Source organism: Pituophis catenifer, unplaced genomic scaffold, assembly GCF_029215685.1.
Source record: "Pituophis catenifer annectens isolate HBS135680 unplaced genomic scaffold, rPitCat1.0.hap2 SCAF_20, whole genome shotgun sequence".
In the NCBI taxonomy this organism is placed as follows: domain Eukaryota; kingdom Metazoa; phylum Chordata; class Lepidosauria; order Squamata; family Colubridae; genus Pituophis; species Pituophis catenifer.
The window spans coordinates 1,023,929-1,041,910 of NW_027256900.1; positions in this window are offsets into that span (position 1 = coordinate 1,023,929).

Sequence of the window (17,982 nt, forward strand, 5' to 3'; positions counted from 1 at the left end):
TTTCCAAAGTACCATGGAGCGGCTACTACAGGGAATCCCCGGGGTGATGCCCTATTTTGATGACGTGCTCATTACTGCCGACAATGAGCAGCAGCTAAGAGAAAGGCTGAGGGAGGTCCTAAGGAAATTCAGGGACGCAGGACTCAGAGTAAAACGAAACAAATGCATGATCGCAGTCCCCTCAGTCGAATTCCTAGGATACAGGGTAGATGGCACCGGCATACACCCCACAGAGAGCAAAATCAGGGCAATCAAAGAAGCACCCACCCCCAAAGACAAGGCAGAATTACAGGCCTTCCTGGGACTATTAAACTTTTACGCCATTTTCCTTAAAGACAAGGCAACAGTGGCAGAACCCCTACATAGACTGTTGACCAAGAAAGCCATGTGGAAATGGGGGAAGGCTGAAGACAGGGCATTTGCCGGCATCAAAAAACTGTTATCAGCTGAAAGCTTCCTAATACAGTACAACGCAACGCTTCCCCTTGTTCTAGCATGTGACGCGTCCCCGTTCGGGGTGGGAGCCGTCCTGAGCCATAGACTCCCGAATGGCCTAGAAGCACCCATCGCATACTACTCCCGAACTCTATCAAGCGCCGAGCGAAATTATAGCCAGCTCGACAAGGAGGCCCTCGCCGCCGTTTCGGGAGTAAAGAAATTCCACGAGTACTTGTTCGGGAGGGACTTTGAACTAATCACCAACCATCGACCGCTCCTGGGTCTCCTCGCGGGAGATCGACCAACACCGGCAGCACTATCGCCCAGGATGACACGCTGGGCCATCTTCCTCGCAGCATACTCCTATCGCCTGGTACATCGACCAGGGGTGGACATGGGCAACGCGGACGCACTCAGCCGATGCCCACTACCCGACAGCCTAGAAGACCCCACACCCGGCATTCCCATCTTGCTGATAGATGTTTTGGACTCTGGGCCCATAACATCAGCCGAGGTTGCGAGAGCCTCAACCAAAGACCACGTGATCCGGACAGTCGCAAGTTGGGTCATGAGGGGGTGGCCAGAAAGGATTGGGAGCGGGGAATTTAAACCGTTCGCGGGAAAACGGGACGAATTGACAATGCAAGGGGGTTGTTTGCTATGGGGCGATCGGGTTGTTATTCCTTTGCGTTTACGGGAAAAAGTCTTAACATTGTTGCATGAGGGGCACCCTGGGATTGTAAGAATGAAGGGGCTAGCCAGGAGCTACGTCTGGTGGCCCAGCATGGACACAGACATTACCGAGTGGGTGGGGAGATGCCAACCCTGCCAAGAGTCCAGATCAGATCCGCCAACGGCACCCGTGAGGGAGTGGGAAAGACCCCAGGGACCCTGGTCCAGGATACACATTGATTTTGCAGGCCCATTTCATGGACAGACCTTCATGGTCGTTGTAGATGCATTCTCCAAATGGTTGGAGATCAAGCTAATGAAGGCCACTACCACCGACGCAACCATCAGGAAGCTAAGACAGTTATTCGCCACCCATGGGTTACCAGACATCCTAGTGTCAGATAACGGGCCACAATTCACCGCGACACAATTCGAGGGTTACTTAGCGGGACTAGGGATCAGACATGTACTTTCGGCCCTGTTTCATCCGGCTAGTAACGGACAGGCTGAGAGATTTGTAAGGTCAGCAAAGGAGGCCCTTTCACGTTTAAGCCCCGGAGACTGGCAGGAAAGGATAGACAAGTTTCTAATAGCTCAGCACTCCACACCCTGTACAGCCACAGGCCGAAGTCCAGCAGAACTATTAATGGGGCGGAAACTCCGAGGAATACTAGATAGGCTCAACCCCAATTACTCCCCAGAGGTTTTCAAGGGGGGGGAGAGGAAGCTTAGAGAGTTCACCATAGGAACACCAGTACACGCTAGAAACTATGGACAGGGCCCACTCTGGGAGGCCGGGACAATCACAGAAATCACTGGGCCCAAATCATACAGGGTAGACATGGGGGACGGGAGAGTTTGGCGCAGACACATTGACCAACTGAGAAAACGAGTAACCGCAGACACCGATGACAAATTAGACGACCCCATCTCTGACCACGACTACCAACCAGAAACACAAACTACAAGCCTGAGTAGAGCGGAGGACTTAGCTGAGGAATCTGGTATCCAGCGCCGCCCCATCGAGGTAGTCCAAACTGCCGGAGAAGTCGCTGCCCACAAGGAAGTCCCGGAGGCCTCATTGGCGGAGCAGGGAGAAACAGAAAGTCCCTCCGACCTGCTCGACGCCGCCCCTCCGACTGAACTGCGCAGGTCAACTAGGACTCGCACACGCCCTAGTCACCTGAGAGACTTTGTATGTAAATAACACCCCAAGTGATTTCTGGGAGGGGAGGAGTGTTATGTAAATAGGTTTGTTTGGCGGGAAGTTCGAATTAACTGACCCTCAGCTGATTGGCTGACCACTACGGCTGTAAGGTATATAAAGGGAGCTGGCTCCCTGGGTTAGTTGCTGGAGTCTCACTATACAATAAAGAGCTGTTGTCACTAACTACTCTGGCTTGCTGCGTCCTCATTCACCCAACTTAACACTTACTATCCTCCAAAGAGCTCTTTCACGGCTAAAGTTGCTCAACAAGGTGGGATAATTTTTTCTTTTCTCTCTTAACTGGGAGACTGTTTTGAACTAGTGTCAAAGGAGAGCAGCTTTAGGAGGCTTTATATAGTCCAGAAGAAACCTTTCCAGGACCTACAGGTCAAAAGTTTCCTTCTTAATCACATTTTACTCTACTTAAATAAATCTAATAAAATAACAAATTAATAAATCTTTGACATTGAACTTATTCAAAGATTTAATATGAATAGATCATCATAACCATGGATAGATGAAGTGGAGGAACGCATTTTAATACAGTCATGAGGAGAAACCGATTGTTTGTTAAAAGGTAAAGGTTCCCCTCACACGTATGTGCTCGTCGTTCCCAACTCGAGACGTCTCCGCAGTCATGTGGAGCCGGCATGAATCAACGCCAAAGGCGCACGGAACTCTGTTACCTTCTCACCAAAGGTGGTCCCAATTTTTCTATTTGCATTTTTATGTGCTTTCGAACTGCTAGGTTGCCAGATAATTTGTTACTTAATGCTAAAAGTTTTTCTCAATTCCATCCCTCCAGACTTTATTAAGTAGATCTAGATTTTAGATTTTATTGTATTTCTCTACCACCCTTCTCCCGAAGGACTCAGGGTGGTATACAGCCATATTAAAACAAGACCAACACAAAAATTAAAAAACCATTAAAATAATTTAGAACAATTGGCCTGTAGGGTTATTACAATGTTCATCTGTATGGTTTTTGGAACTGCAGTTACACGAAATTGCAAACATCAGCAATTCTCATCTTTGAGCAGTGTTTCTAGCATATACAAGGACACAGGGTGAAACAATGTATAACCTGTAACATTTGCCGCTTTCAGTGTATCTTGTGTAACTATCATTGTGTGTGAATACATGCATTTTCTCATGAAAACCAATGATGTAATTACTAACCAATTATTGTGCCTTGGAGATTTGTTAACCAATAATAAAGTAACACGCATAGTAGGTGAGAACTGAGAAACTTAGAAACTATATAAACTATGTCTGATGCTCAATAAAGGGCTGTGGATTCTACTCTCAACTCTGCTATCCGTGGATGTTTTCCTTTCATACATCACACACATCTTCAGCCTCCGGGAAGCAAATGCAACATTTGGCGCCCGAACAGGGACCCATATTTCGTCTGGCAAGGACAGGTGCACCGTCTCGATCTTATCTCTTATAAGATTTTTGTAAGTATGGGCTCTTCGCTTTCTCAAGAACAAAGGAAGCATGTTGATGATTTACTTTATCTTCTTAAAAAGTCTGAACTTTCTGTTTCACAGAAGGCTCTTTATCGGCTGGTACGAGAAATTGCCTTAACTTGTTCTTTCTATCCTGATAAGGGTTCTTTGAAATTGTCAGATTGGGATAAGGTTGGCAAGGTTTTGCATTCTAATACAAGCTTAAAGGTAGATATTCTGCATGCTTGGCATCTATGTAGACATGCTATAGTAATGTTTGGTAGGAAGGAAGAGGAGTTTTCTTCTCCTTTAACACCTCCTTCTGAAGTTTTGATTTCTGATTCTAAAATACCTCCTTCTGATACTCTGCCTGAAAAGGAGGCTTTGACTTCTGACTCTAAAGAAGCTTTGTCTTCTGATTCTAAAGCTGAAGTTTCTAAATCTGAAGTATTTCCTTCTGTTTCTTCTGATAAAGCTGAAGTTTCTAAATCTGACATTCTTCAATCTCCTGTAACTGTTTTAACTTCTGATTCTAAAGCTGAAGTTTCTAAATCTGAAGTATTTCCTTCTGCTTCTTCTAATATAGTAATACCTTCTGCTCCTTCTGACACTGAAATACCTTCTGCTCCTACTGATACTAAAATACCTTCTGTTACTACTGATCTTGAAAAGATTTTGAAGCCTCTTTCTGAGATTTTAAAACCTCTTTCTGAGATTTTGAGACCTCCTTCTGAGATTCTAAAACCTCCTTCTGATTCTTCTGTTTCTTCTGCTATTGAACAGAAACCTTCTAACATTGAACTGAAACCTCCTCCTTCTATTAATGTTCTAAAGTCTCCTTTTCAAAAGATGGTTGAAAGATGTAAGGCAGATGTTGCTATATCTGGGGAAGAGTTAGCTGAATTGATGTCAGTATGTCCAGTGCAATATCAACCAGGACCACAAGCTGGACAACAGATTGCAGAATGGGAAGGTTTGCCATTTCAAATTTTGCGAGAATTGAAGAAGGCTATTTCTGATTATGGAATTACTGGGAATTTTACTAGAGGTCTTTTAGAGGGAATTAAGAATGGGTATACTATGGTGCCTCAAGATTGGAAGCAATTGTTTCGGATGATTTTGACTTCTATGCAGTATGTAGTTTGGGAAAGTGAATATTTGCGTCACTCTCATGCAGCTGCTTTAAGTGGTGGTGGTGCTTACACAGTAGAACAGTTGTTTGGATCAGGTCAATTTGCAACTATTCCTACACAGCTTGTTCTTCCTCCTGCTACATTATCTGTAGTTTCTGAATGTGCTTTTAGAGCTTTTTTAAAAGTTCCACAAGCTGGTGAGCCTAAAATTAGTTTTACTAATATACGCCAGGGAACAACTGAGCCTTATGCTGATTTTGTAGAAAGACTTTCAAAAGCTCTACGTCAACAATTGGATAATCAAGAAGCAGCAGCAGAATTGTTGCGTCAATTGGCTATTGAAAATGCTAATGTAGAATGTAAACGTGCTCTCCAACCTTTAAGAGCTACAAATCAATACACTTTAGCAGACATGTTACGTGTTTGTCAGGAAATTGGATCTCAATCGTATAATATGCATTTATTAGCTGCTGCAATTCAGAAAGGAAGAAAGCCTGTGGGGAATTGTTTCAAATGTGGTAAAGTAGGTCATTTTCAGAAAGATTGTCGTTCAACGTCATCTACTGGTGGTGATCGTCCTACAAAGAAATGTCCTATTTGCAAGAAAGGTTTTCATTGGGCAAATCAATGTCGTTTTCGTTCGGGAAACTTGCAGGTGGGTGTGGCACCCACCCAGAAACAAAAGCGTGCCTTTCCCGTAAATCTTCTCCCCCTTCCTCCTCCTCCCTCTCTTGTGCCTCCTCAGCCACAACAGGTAGCGCTGGGATCGATCTAATTACTCAAGAAGACTTGGATTTTAAATTTCCTTTAGAAGTTAAACTTGTTTCTTCTCAATACACTGGTCCTCTCCCTTCTGGATTAGTTGGTATTATTTTACCTCGCTCTTCTGCTCATAAAATAGGATGTTTTGTAGTCCCAGGAGTTATTGATTCTGATTACACTGGAGTTCTTCTTATGCAAATTTGGGTTAATATTCCACAATTTCTTCCTAAAGGATCTTCTGTTGCACAACTTCTTTTTCTTCCTTACAAGGTACCTAATCCAGGTACTGGACAACGTGGTAATTCTGGATTTGGTTCAACTCTTAATTCTATAGGACTTCTTCAGTCTATTAATTCTTTTAGACCAATTCTTACTTTATATCTTAATAAACAACCTTTTCAAGGTCTATTAGACACAGGTGCCGATGTTACTGTCATCTCCCTTTTACAGTGGCCTGTGCAATGGCCTAAACGTGATGTTCATTCCTTGTGGGGCATTGGTGGGTCTACAGCTGCTTGGCAAAGCATTCATCCTATAGTCATCACAACTTCTGCTGGTAAGTCTGTCTCTTTACATCCTTACATTTTAGATATTCATACTAACATCTGGGGCAGGGATCTTCTTTCTCTTCTTAATGCTCATTTGATTCTAGATGATGGCACTTCCTCTTAAATGGCTTTGTTCTACACCTGTTTGGATTGAGCAGTGGCCTTTATCTTCTGAAAAATTGATTGCTCTTCATTCCTTGGTACAGGAACAATTGACTGCTGGTCACATTGAACCTTCCACTAGTCCCTGGAATACTCCTGTGTTCGTTATAAAAAAGAAAAGTGGTAAATGGCGCTTTTTACACGATTTGAGGAAAATAAACGACTGCATTCAACCAATGGGACCTTTACAATGTGGCTTACCTAATCCTAATTTAATCCCACAATCTTATAAATTGTTAGTAGTAGATTTGAAAGATTGTTTTTTCACCATTCCTTTACAGTCACAGGATAAAGAAAAATTTGCTTTCACTGTACCTGTTTTAAATAATAGTCAACCTACACAACGATATCATTGGTCTGTTCTACCACAAGGTATGCTTAATTCTCCTACTATTTGTCAATATTTTGTGGATCAAGCTTTGCAACCTTTTCGTGCTCAATTTCCTTCTTTTCTAGTTTATCACTACATGGATGATATTTTAATAGCAGGTCCTGATTTTGATGAAGAACAAGTGCTACAAGCATTGACTACCATTGTAGCCAGCAGAGGGCTCTACATCGCTCCTGAAAAAATACAACGTACTGAACTTTATTCAATAGTCTATGGCAAAACGCTGTTGAATCAAATCTTGATTTAGTTCTTCGATTTCATTTTGCAAATCTCGAACAATGGCAGCAGTAGCATTAATAGATTTCTCCAATCGACATGTTAGTCCCAGAATAGAATGTCTATTTTCTTGAGATATTATTCCTGGATATGATCCCAAAGTAATAGTTCCAGTTATGGCTCCAGTTAAAGCACGTCCAAAAGTAGGCAATGAAGAAAGTTGAGTATCAATAATAACTTCATCAGAACATGTTGATCCCATGACCGCACGTCTCCTTCGAGTTGACAATCTATCAGAAACACCTATTTGTACAGGTAAAGACAAATATCCAATTGCAGCACATTGATAGTTTTGAGGGTGTACATTTGTTGCATATCTATCAAAGAAAAACCACATAGCAGGATCTTTTAATTGCCATCCAGCACAGATTGATCCACTTGATCCCATATCAGAGACATCAGTGACTTGAAAAATAGGAAAATCATTAGGATACATATCAGGTATAATATTATGACCTTGTGATGTTTCATTAATATTACCCCATAACCAATATTTCTGAGTACAATAACTATAATTCCCTACTTTATCTAAAATACGTTTAGCTTTTGAATAATCAGACCATTTATTAAGCCAATTATGACGAGCATAACAACAAAAACATAAACCTCTAGTAAATTGATTAATACGAAGATACTTCCATTTAACTAAATTCAATTCATATGGAGGAGTAGAAAATAACCAAGAAGAAGAAATATGTTGAAGTTGCGAAACAATGAAAGCAGAAGACTTAATTAAATTAGGAATAAAGGCAACTTGACCAAAAGCCATAGGAGGTTCATAATATAAAGTTACATTACTACCATGAATCAAAAACATATATTGAGCATGACGAATCCAAAGATTAGGACTAAGGGGAAAATCAATAATTGCTTCAGAATTAGCAGAAAATAGAGAGAGAAAACAAAGGAAAAAACAGCATATAAGAAAGGACTTGTTGGATCGTTGTTGAACTTCAAATTGGTCCCAATTCAAGAGTGGAGAATGTTGTAACTTGAGAGGTTTCATTTGTTTTTCCATGATAAGGACGAACACATCGGCCTGGAATCCACACAGCTTTTTTCGTTTGCAGATCTTCAATTGCAGCGTAACCACGACCCCAGGTGATAAGTTTTGTAGGTCCACGCCAGGCAGGATCAGGAAGTTGACGATAGAGTACCAAAGGTCGTGAAACAGGATCCTGAATATGAAAATGTAAATTGACTGGAATTTCTGAAAAGGAATCTAAAAATGTTAAGTAATTCCATGCATACAAAGCAATAGAGATCAAATTTTGAATCTTGCGCAAATGGAATGGACCAGATTCAGTTTTTATTAATTTAGTCAATGTAGCTTTGAAAGTACGATGAGCTCGCTCAATGATAGCTTGCCCTTGGGAATTGTAAGGAATTCCATGTATCAATTGAATGTTCCATTGTTGACAGAAAGAAGTAAATTCCTTACTAGTATATGCTGGACCATTGTCAGTTTTCAATTGACTTGGTCTTCCCATGACAGAAAAAGCAGAAAAACAATGAGACACTGCATCAGAAGTGCGTTCATGTCTAGAAGCAGTAACCCATAAAAAATGAGAATATGTGTCAATGGTTGCATGTAAATATGTGTATGGTTTAAAAGTAGCAAATTGTGTGACATCCATTTGCCAAATTTGGTTGGCTTTTGTTCCTCGAGGATTTACTCCCATAGGAAAAGGAACTGCAAATTGTTGACAAGAAGTACATCCCCGAACAATATCACGAGCCTGGGAGATGGGAACAGAAAATTGTTTAGCCAAAGATTTAGCATTTTGATGAAAATATGAATGACTAGCAACAGGATCAGAAAAAAGAATTGTGACATCTTTTAAAGTTTCATCAGCTTGTCTGTTTCCTTCAGTCAAAGAATTTTGAAAAGGAGTATGGCTCCTAATGTGCTCAACATATAAAGGAAAGACACGGTCTTCCAAAACATGTTTTAAAGATAAAAATAAAGACAAAAGATTGACATCAAGAGAAACAGAACAATATGCATAAGGAAGAGATTGCATTGCAAGAAAGACATATTTTGTATCAACAATTAAGTTAATAGGCTGATCAGAAAACAATCTCAAAGCCAAAATAACAGCTGCCAACTCAGAACGTTGGGCAGATGTCTGAGTAGAAGTAAATTTAGAAAACCATTGTTGACCATCCGTCCAAACCACAACACCACGAGTAGGTGATCCATCTGTGAACACTGTTAAAGCTTCAGGAAGTGGAGAACGAGTAAAAATAGAAGAAAATGAAAAATTTAATGTATTTGTAATAACTATTCTAGGATCTTTAGGTAAAGAATATTGAATATCACCAAGATATTGAGAAAAAGCAATTTGATATGAATCAGAAACAATCATTAAATGTTCATGTTCAAGTTTAGTATGAGTGAAAGCAATACCATCCAAATCATGACCTATTAATTGCAAAGATCTTTGTCGTGCTTTCATGATCAATTCTTCTAAGGCTTGTTGATAAGGAAAAATATTTCTAGGAGGAGAAGCAGACAAATTCAACCATTCATGAATATGAATTGTTTTTTCAGTAAAAGGAGAATAAAGACAACCAGTAGGTAAAGGTGAAGTAGGAAGAATTGCTAACCATAATTTAGTAGCTATAGAGACAATTCTATCAACATATCTCAGTTTAAGTTTATTTGGAATGTTTTGAAGACATTTCTTTTGCAAAGCAGTAAGAGAAACCAGATCGTTAGGATGTTTAGAACCTTTCAACAAGGAAAAGAGAGGTAACATTTCTCCTGTAGAAATTTGAAAATATGGACGAGCCCAATTAATTGTACCTAAAAGTTTTTGCCATTGGACCAAAGTATATGAAGATTGCACTTTAAGTTCAGGTAAAATAGGAATGGAAGAAGGTTGTAAAACTTTAAATCCCAAATATGAATAAAGTTCAGTACGTTGTATTTTTTCAGGAGCGATGTAGAGCCCTCTGCTGGCTACAATGGTAGTCAATGCTTGTAGCACTTGTTCTTCATCAAAATCAGGACCTGCTATTAAAATATCATCCATGTAGTGATAAACTAGAAAAGAAGGAAATTGAGCACGAAAAGGTTGCAAAGCTTGATCCACAAAATATTGACAAATAGTAGGAGAATTAAGCATACCTTGTGGTAGAACAGACCAATGATATCGTTGTGTAGGTTGACTATTATTTAAAACAGGTACAGTGAAAGCAAATTTTTCTTTATCCTGTGACTGTAAAGGAATGGTGATTTTGATTTTGATGAAGAACAAGTGCTACAAGCATTGACTACCATTGTAGCCAGCAGAGGGCTCTACATCGCTCCTGAAAAAATACAACGTACTGAACTTTATTCATATAGTCTATGGCAAAACGCTGTTGAATCAAATCTTGATTTAGTTCTTCGATTTCATTTTGCAAATCTCGAACAATGGCAGCAGTAGCATTAATAGATTTCTCCAATCGACATGTTAGTCCCAGAATAGAATGTCTATTTTCTTGAGATATTATTCCTGGATATGATCCCAAAGTTTTGTTGTTGTCTGCAATGTATTCCTACATTTTTTGCTATGTTTCGAAAGTCACCTCAACCTACTTTAAATGTGATTCAATTGCGTACTCTTGATAAATTTCGTTATCCTTCATTAAAATAAAAAGCGAGGAAATGTAGGGTTATTACAATGTTCATCTGTATGGTTTTTGGAACTGCAGTTACACGAAATTGCAAACATCAGCAATTCTCATCTTTGAGCAGTGTTTCTAGCATATACAAGGACACAGGGTGAAACAATGTATAACCTGTAACATTTGCCGCTTTCAGTGTATCTTGTGTAACTATCATTGTGTGTGAATACATGCATTTTCTCATGAAAACCAATGATGTAATTACTAACCAATTATTGTGCCTTGGAGATTTGTTAACCAATAATAAAGTAACACGCATAGTAGGTGAGAACTGAGAAACTTAGAAACTATATAAACTATGTCTGATGCTCAATAAAGGGCTGTGGATTCTACTCTCAACTCTGCTATCCGTGGATGTTTTCCTTTCATACATCACACACATCTTCAGCCTCCGGGAAGCAAATGCAACATTGGCCGATTATTAAAACCCCTGGCTAAAACCCCTTTAAAACCAATTAAAATCCATTTAAAATTAATTTATTCGGACAGGCCAGCTTGATGGAACAATAGAGTCTTCAGAGCCCGACAGAAGGTGCGGAGGTCAGGGATCCTTCTTATATCCGGGGGCAGCTCATTCCATAGGGCAGGAACCTCCACAGAGAAGGCTCTCACCCTGGGGGTCGCCAGCCGACATTGTTTGGCTGACAGCACCCTGAGGAGGCCCTCTCTGTGAGAGCGTATCAGTCGGTGGGAGGCAATCGGTGGCAGGAGGCAGTCCTGCAAGTATCCAGGTCCTAAGCCATGGAGCGCTTTGAAGATGGTGACTAGCACCTTGAAACGCACCCAGAAGAGCACTGGGAGCCAGTGCAGCTCGCGCAAGAGAGGTGTTATACAGGAACGACAAGTCGCTCCCATGACTATTCGCACGGCTGCATTCTGGACCAGTTGGAGCCTCCGGGTGCTCCTCAAGGGGAGCCTCATGTAGAGAGCATTGCAGTAGTCCAGACAGGAAGTGATAAGGGCGTGAGTGACCGTGCGTAAGGTGTCCCGATCCAGAAAGGGAAATCAGGCGAACCTGATAAAAAGCCCCCCTGGCCACGGCCGTCATATGATCCTCTAAAGACAGCCACGTATCCAGGAGGACGCCCAAGTTGCGAGCTCTCTCTGAGGGGGGCAAGATTTCATTCCCAATAGCCAACGATGGTATCAGCTGGCTATATCGGGGCGCCGGAAACCACAGCCACTCGGTCTTGGAGGGGTTAAGTTTGAGCCTGTTCCTCCCCATCCAGATCCGCATGGCCTCCAGGCAACGGGACATCACGTCAAGGGCATCATTGAGGCGGTCCGGGGTAGAGATGTACAACTGTGTGTCATCGGCATACAGTTGACACCTCACCCCAAAACCACGGATGATCTCACCCAGCGGCTTCACATAAATGTTGAACAGGAGGGACGAGAGGACTGACCCTTGCGGCACCCCACAGGTAAGGTGCCTCGAGGTCGACCTCTGTCCCCCCGTCAACACAGACTGCGTACTGTCAGAGAGAAAGGAGAAGAACCACCGCATCACAGTGCCTCCCACTCCCAGTCCCCCCAACCGAAGCAGCATGATACCATGATCGATGGTATCAAAAGCCGCTGAGAGGTCGAGGAGGACCAGGACAGAGGAGCAATCTGTCCCAAGCCCTCCAGAGATCATCAACCAATGCGATCAATGCTATTTCCATGCTGTATCCTGACTGGCATGGATCCAGATAGACAGCTTCATCCAGGTATTGAGGGAGATGTCACGCCACCACACTCTCAACAACCTTCGCCGCAAAGCGAAGGTTGGAGACCGGACGGTAATTAGCTAATACAGCCGGGTCCAGGGACAGCTTCTTGAGGAGGGGCCTCACCACCGCCTCTTTCAAGGCGGCCGGGAAGACACCCTCACTCAAAGAAGCATTAATAATGCCCTGGAACCAGCCTCGTGTAACCTCCCGGAAGGCCAGCACCAACCAGGAGGGACACGGGTCCAATAAACATGTGGTAGCGTTTAGTCTCCCCAAAATCCTGTCCACGTCCTCGGGAGTCACAGGGTCAAACTCCTCCCAGATCACACTCTCAAGATCTGCCCCTATCATCCCATCTGAGGCTACCCAATCGGAGTCCAGGCTGTCCGGAATCTTAGAGATTTTATCATGCAGATATTGCACAAAGTCCTCAGCTCCACCCTGCAGGGATCATCCCACACTCCCACCTGCAGTAGAGAGCGGGTCACCCTAAACAGGGTGGCTGGACGGTTCTCTGCAGATGCAAGAAGAGCGGAAAAATAATTGGATTTCGCCACTCTTATCGCCACTAGGTAGGTCTTGATATAAGACCTCACCAGTGTCCGGTCAGATTCGGTGCATAGAAAAATCCTTTATTGCAATGTTAAATGCCAGAAGCAAAAGGGAGGAACTAAGGGAAGAATCTGCCAGGGTCACATCTCCTACACCTGTTTGGAAGGAGTCAGAGATTTCATATTTACCTCAGTGAAGTATAGAGGCTACTTGGCCAATGTCCATTTCTGCCTCCATTTTCCATGGACGGAGAGTCCTAACACCTTTTCTTTGTCATTCCTTTTCTTCTGGTCAGTCCCTGCCTCAGTCCAAATGTGTGGAAAGTTGTCATCCTGGATTTGTCAAGAGGGCTCGAGAAGGAGAGCCAGTTTGCTGCTACGACTGCCTTCCTTGTCCGGAGGGGACCTTCTCCACTCAGGAAGGTGGGTGACACCGGAGGAAAGGAAGGCCTGGTGGAAACGGATTTATCCAGAGCATTTTGATGAAAGTGCAAATTAAAACATGCCTTGAAGCTCAACTCTTTTTTGTGTTTATTCAAAATGCACTAGAAATCCTCCGATTTCATATTCCTTAGCTATAAAGGTATTAGAAAACTATATTATTCTTTTTTTTCCTGTGGAATGGTTAAGCAACACATCTTGGAAAATGTTCCTGGAATCAGGCTTTCTCCAAAAAAGGTGTTTCTTGAAATGTAAAAAACCAGAATATTAAATTGCTTTTTTGTGTTCTCAGATACCAAAAAATGCACCAAGTGTCCAGATGATAAATATCCAAATGTGGACAGAGTCCAATGTATCCCAAAAAATATAACCTACCTGTCTTATGAAGAACATCTGGGCATCATCCTGGTCTCTTTTGCCCTACTCTTGTTCTTAATCACAGGCCTTGTTTTAATCATCTTCATTAAATACAGAGAAACTCCCCTTGTCAAAGCCAACAACCGGGATCTCTCCTACATCCTCCTGGTCTCCCTCCTGTTATGCTTCTTGTCTCCTTCTCTCTTCATTGGTCAACCAAGGAAAGCCACCTGCCTTCTCCGACAAACAGTTTTCAGCCTCATCTTCTCAGTGGCCATTTCTTCTCTCTTGGCCAAAACCATCACGGTGGTGCTGGCCTTCCTGGCCACAAAACCAGGAAACCGAGTGAAGAGATGGTTGGGGAAGAGCTTGGCCAACTCCATCATCCTTTCTTCTTCTGCTGTCCAAATTATCATCTGCTCCACCTGGCTGGGAGTTTCTCCCCCCTTCCCTGACTCTGACCTCCACTCCCAGCCTGGAGAGATCACCCTGCAATGCAAGGAAGGGGCCGTTTATTCGCCAGATATATTCTCATTGTTCCCTGAGAGAGAAATATCTGCCTCTACCTAGGATCAAACTCGCAGCCGGATTGTGAGGCGAGAGCGCCACCTCTAGGCCACCGCACCACTTTGAAAAGTCTATGGGAAATTGCATAGCGATAATAGTCTGCCCTCTCGTGGCCATTTTGAATATGGCAGGTGGAGGCCACTGATCGCAAAAGTTTAAGATAAATAAAAGTAATGGGGGTACAGAAGGGGGAAATTGGACATGGAGTTGGGCTCTGAATAGGCTTGCCAGGTGTCCACTATTTGAGCGGTCAGTCCGCTTTTTTCACATTATGTTCACTATTTTTTTCATAAAATAGTGGACATTTTTTTTATTCAAAAGCTTTATGATGAAATGGTACGTAATCTAAAGCTGTACAGTCTAAGAGAATAAGGACAGGAGAATCACGTTTTGTCTTTTTTTTCATAAGTTAGAATGAGACAAAGATCGAATATCCATTGAACTCGATTCTCCGAACAAATTAATGATGAGATTAAAATAAAAACGTATTATAAAATTAGGTACAGTTCACATTTTTAAAATGTATTGTAGCTTGTGTTGACTGACCTAAAATGGCGTCGAGTGATGAGAGTGACAGCGGCGAGATTTCGAATTCTTTAAAACGAAAGAGAGGAGTGTGCAAATACACCCAAGACAGCAAAGTAAAATGTAATTTAATATTTTACATATTATTATAATATATTTGATATTTTGAATTTTAAGTAAAGTTTTGAAGTGATTTATTGTAATACGTGTTAAAATGTTTGTAAGAAAAGATATAATTTAATTGTAATTTTTTTTTTTTACTACTTAACACACACACACACACACCCGCTTGTCCGTTATTTTTTGGAAGCAGACCTGGCAACCCTAGCTCTGAACCCCCTGTCTCATTAGAGGCAAAATGGGGTGCAACAGCCCATCAGTGTAAATGAAAATCTTTGCTTTAAAAGCCTTATGGGAAATTGCATCGCAAATAGCCTGCCACCTCATGGCCATTTTGAATAATGCAGGTGGTGTAAAGAAATCGCTAGATATAAGAAAAATAACCGTATGTATACCATTGCTAATTATGAGAAATGTTGCATGATATTCTTTCCAGATCATCCATCAAGCCAGGGGTGGGTTCTAAATTATTTTACTACCGGTTCTGTGGGCGTGGCTTATTTTGTGGGTGTGGCTTGGAGGTCATGTGACTAGGTGGGCGTGGCTAGCTGGTCAGAGTCATTTCTGGAAGGTCCTCGCACTTACAACCAGACTGATTTGTTTGCTTTTAACACTGATCAGCTGTAGGGCGGCCCTTTGAAGCCCCGTGGCAAGAGTTTAAACAGTTTTTTTTCCCTCTAGTCATCAGCTGGGACTCAGGAGGCAGCAATAGATTGGGGGTGGGACCACATAAAAGGTAAGAATAACGTGGGCGGGGGGGAGGGCGGGGGGGAGAACCGGTTCAGTGACATCATATCGTCACCGCTACCGGCTCGGCCGAACCGGACCGAACCGGGAGGAACCCACCACTGCATCAAGCCCTTCTAAAACTAAGAGATTTAGGTTCGATATAAACCTAAGAGGTAATCCAGGAGAGAAGCCACCTGGAATTAAGGAGAAACTTCCTAACAGCGAGGACAATTAACCAGTGGAACAGCTTGCCACCAGAAGTTGTGGGTGCTCCATCACTGGAGGATTTTAAGAAGAGACTGGACAGTCACCTGTCTGATAGGGTCACTCGCTCGAGCAAGGGGTTGGACTAGAAGATCTCCAAGGTCCCTTCCAGCTTGAGAGAATCAGTCCGGCCTTTGACACCCATCAGGCGGGCTCAAAACGAGAAGCTGTGTTGGTTTTGCTCTCTGCCTTGCTTTTGTGGCCAGGTGGAGCCTTCCGTGCCAGTAATCAAACTTCCAGCTCTTTTATTGGGAAGAGAAACTCCCAGCATCTGCCAGGATCTTTGGCACGGAGCGATGGGAAAGACAACAGGTCTACATTTATAGATGGCCCTCAATGATGACACACACCCTATGTTTTATAGATGGCACTTAGATCCTAAAAAACTATCATGTATGTCTCCTAATGTGCAAGCTAAATGTTGGAGATGTGATTGTGATGATGCAATTTATTATCACATATGGTGGACTTGTAAAAAAATCAAAGCATTCTGGATGAAGATTTGGTGGGTGATGCAGAACATTTTGAAAAAAAGATTGAAATTTACTCCGCAATTGTTCCTACTGGGCACAACTACAGACTGTACAGCTGTAGAGACTAAACTGATCCTGAATTTAATAACAGCAGCAAGATTGTTGGTAGCACAACACTGGAAGAAGGACTTTTTGCCTACTATTGATGCTTGGATACTGAAAGTAACTAATTTAGCTGAAATGGCTAAAATTTCAGCATACTTGAAGGATCATACACAAGAAAGATATATATTGGATTGGAGAAGATGGATTGATTATATTCAAAATAAGTATCAGACTAAAAAATATCAAATAGCTTATGAATGAATCTTTAATGGTATAAGCATTATATGAGTGATTTTAGAAGTATTATATCCTAGAAGCATGATTTTATTTATGGGGGAGTTAAGAATTTTTTTTAAGAGGGGATGTTAGTTTAATGGATAGTTAAGCAATTTAGTTTATTGTTAAAGTTAACTGAAATACCTTGTGTTCTGCTCCGGGAAGCCGGGGAGGGGGAGGGGGGGTTGGGGGGGAGGGTTGTGGGAAAATTGTGTTTCTTCTTGATTAAAACTTTTTCAATAAAAAAAAAATGATGACACCCCCCCCCCCAAATTTCTGTCTCTAAGCGAGACAGTTGGTGACTTTTGTCCTGTTTTACCTTTTTTGCCACCGTTGTTAAGTGAACCGCTGCAGTTGGTAAGTGAGTAACCCAGTTGTTAAGTGAATCTGGCTTTCCCCATTGCCTTGGCTTGTCAGAAGGTCACCACGGGGATTGCGTGAGCATCATAACTACACATTTTTATTTTTTTTTAATTTGATTTATATGCCGCCCTTCTCCGGAGACTCAGGGCGGCTTACAGTGCGTTAAGCAATAGCCTTCATACTTTTGTATATTTATACAAAGTCAGCTTATTGCCCCCACAAACCGGGTCCTCATTTTACCTACCTTTGAAAGGATGGAAGGCTGAGTCGACCTTGAGCCTGGTGAGATTCGAACTTACTAATTGCAGACAGCTGGAGTTAAATTACAGTGCTTCTGTCTGTTGAGCTAAACCAGGCTCATTGGTTGCTAAGCGTCAAAATTTCATTGATGTAACCATGGGGATAATGCAAAGTATGGAAAAACGGCAATATATCACTGTTTTTAGTGCCTTTGTAACTTCAAACAGTCGCTAAATGGATTGTTGTAAGTTGAGAACTACCTGTGTTATCTAATTTAACCGTTGGGGAGATCTCTTTCTCTTTCTCTTTCTCTTCTCTCCTTTCTCTCCCCCACTCTCTCTTTCCCTCTATTCTGCTCTTTCCTCTCTCTTCTCTTTCTCTCTCTTCTTCTCCTTTCTCTTCTTTTCCTCCTTTCTCTCCCCTCTCTCTCCTCCTTTCCTCTTCTCTTCTTTCTCTTCTCTCTTCTCCTCTCCTCTTCTTTCTCTCCACCTTTCTTTCCCTCTCTTCTTCTTTCCTCTTTCTCTCTTCTTCTCCTTTCTCT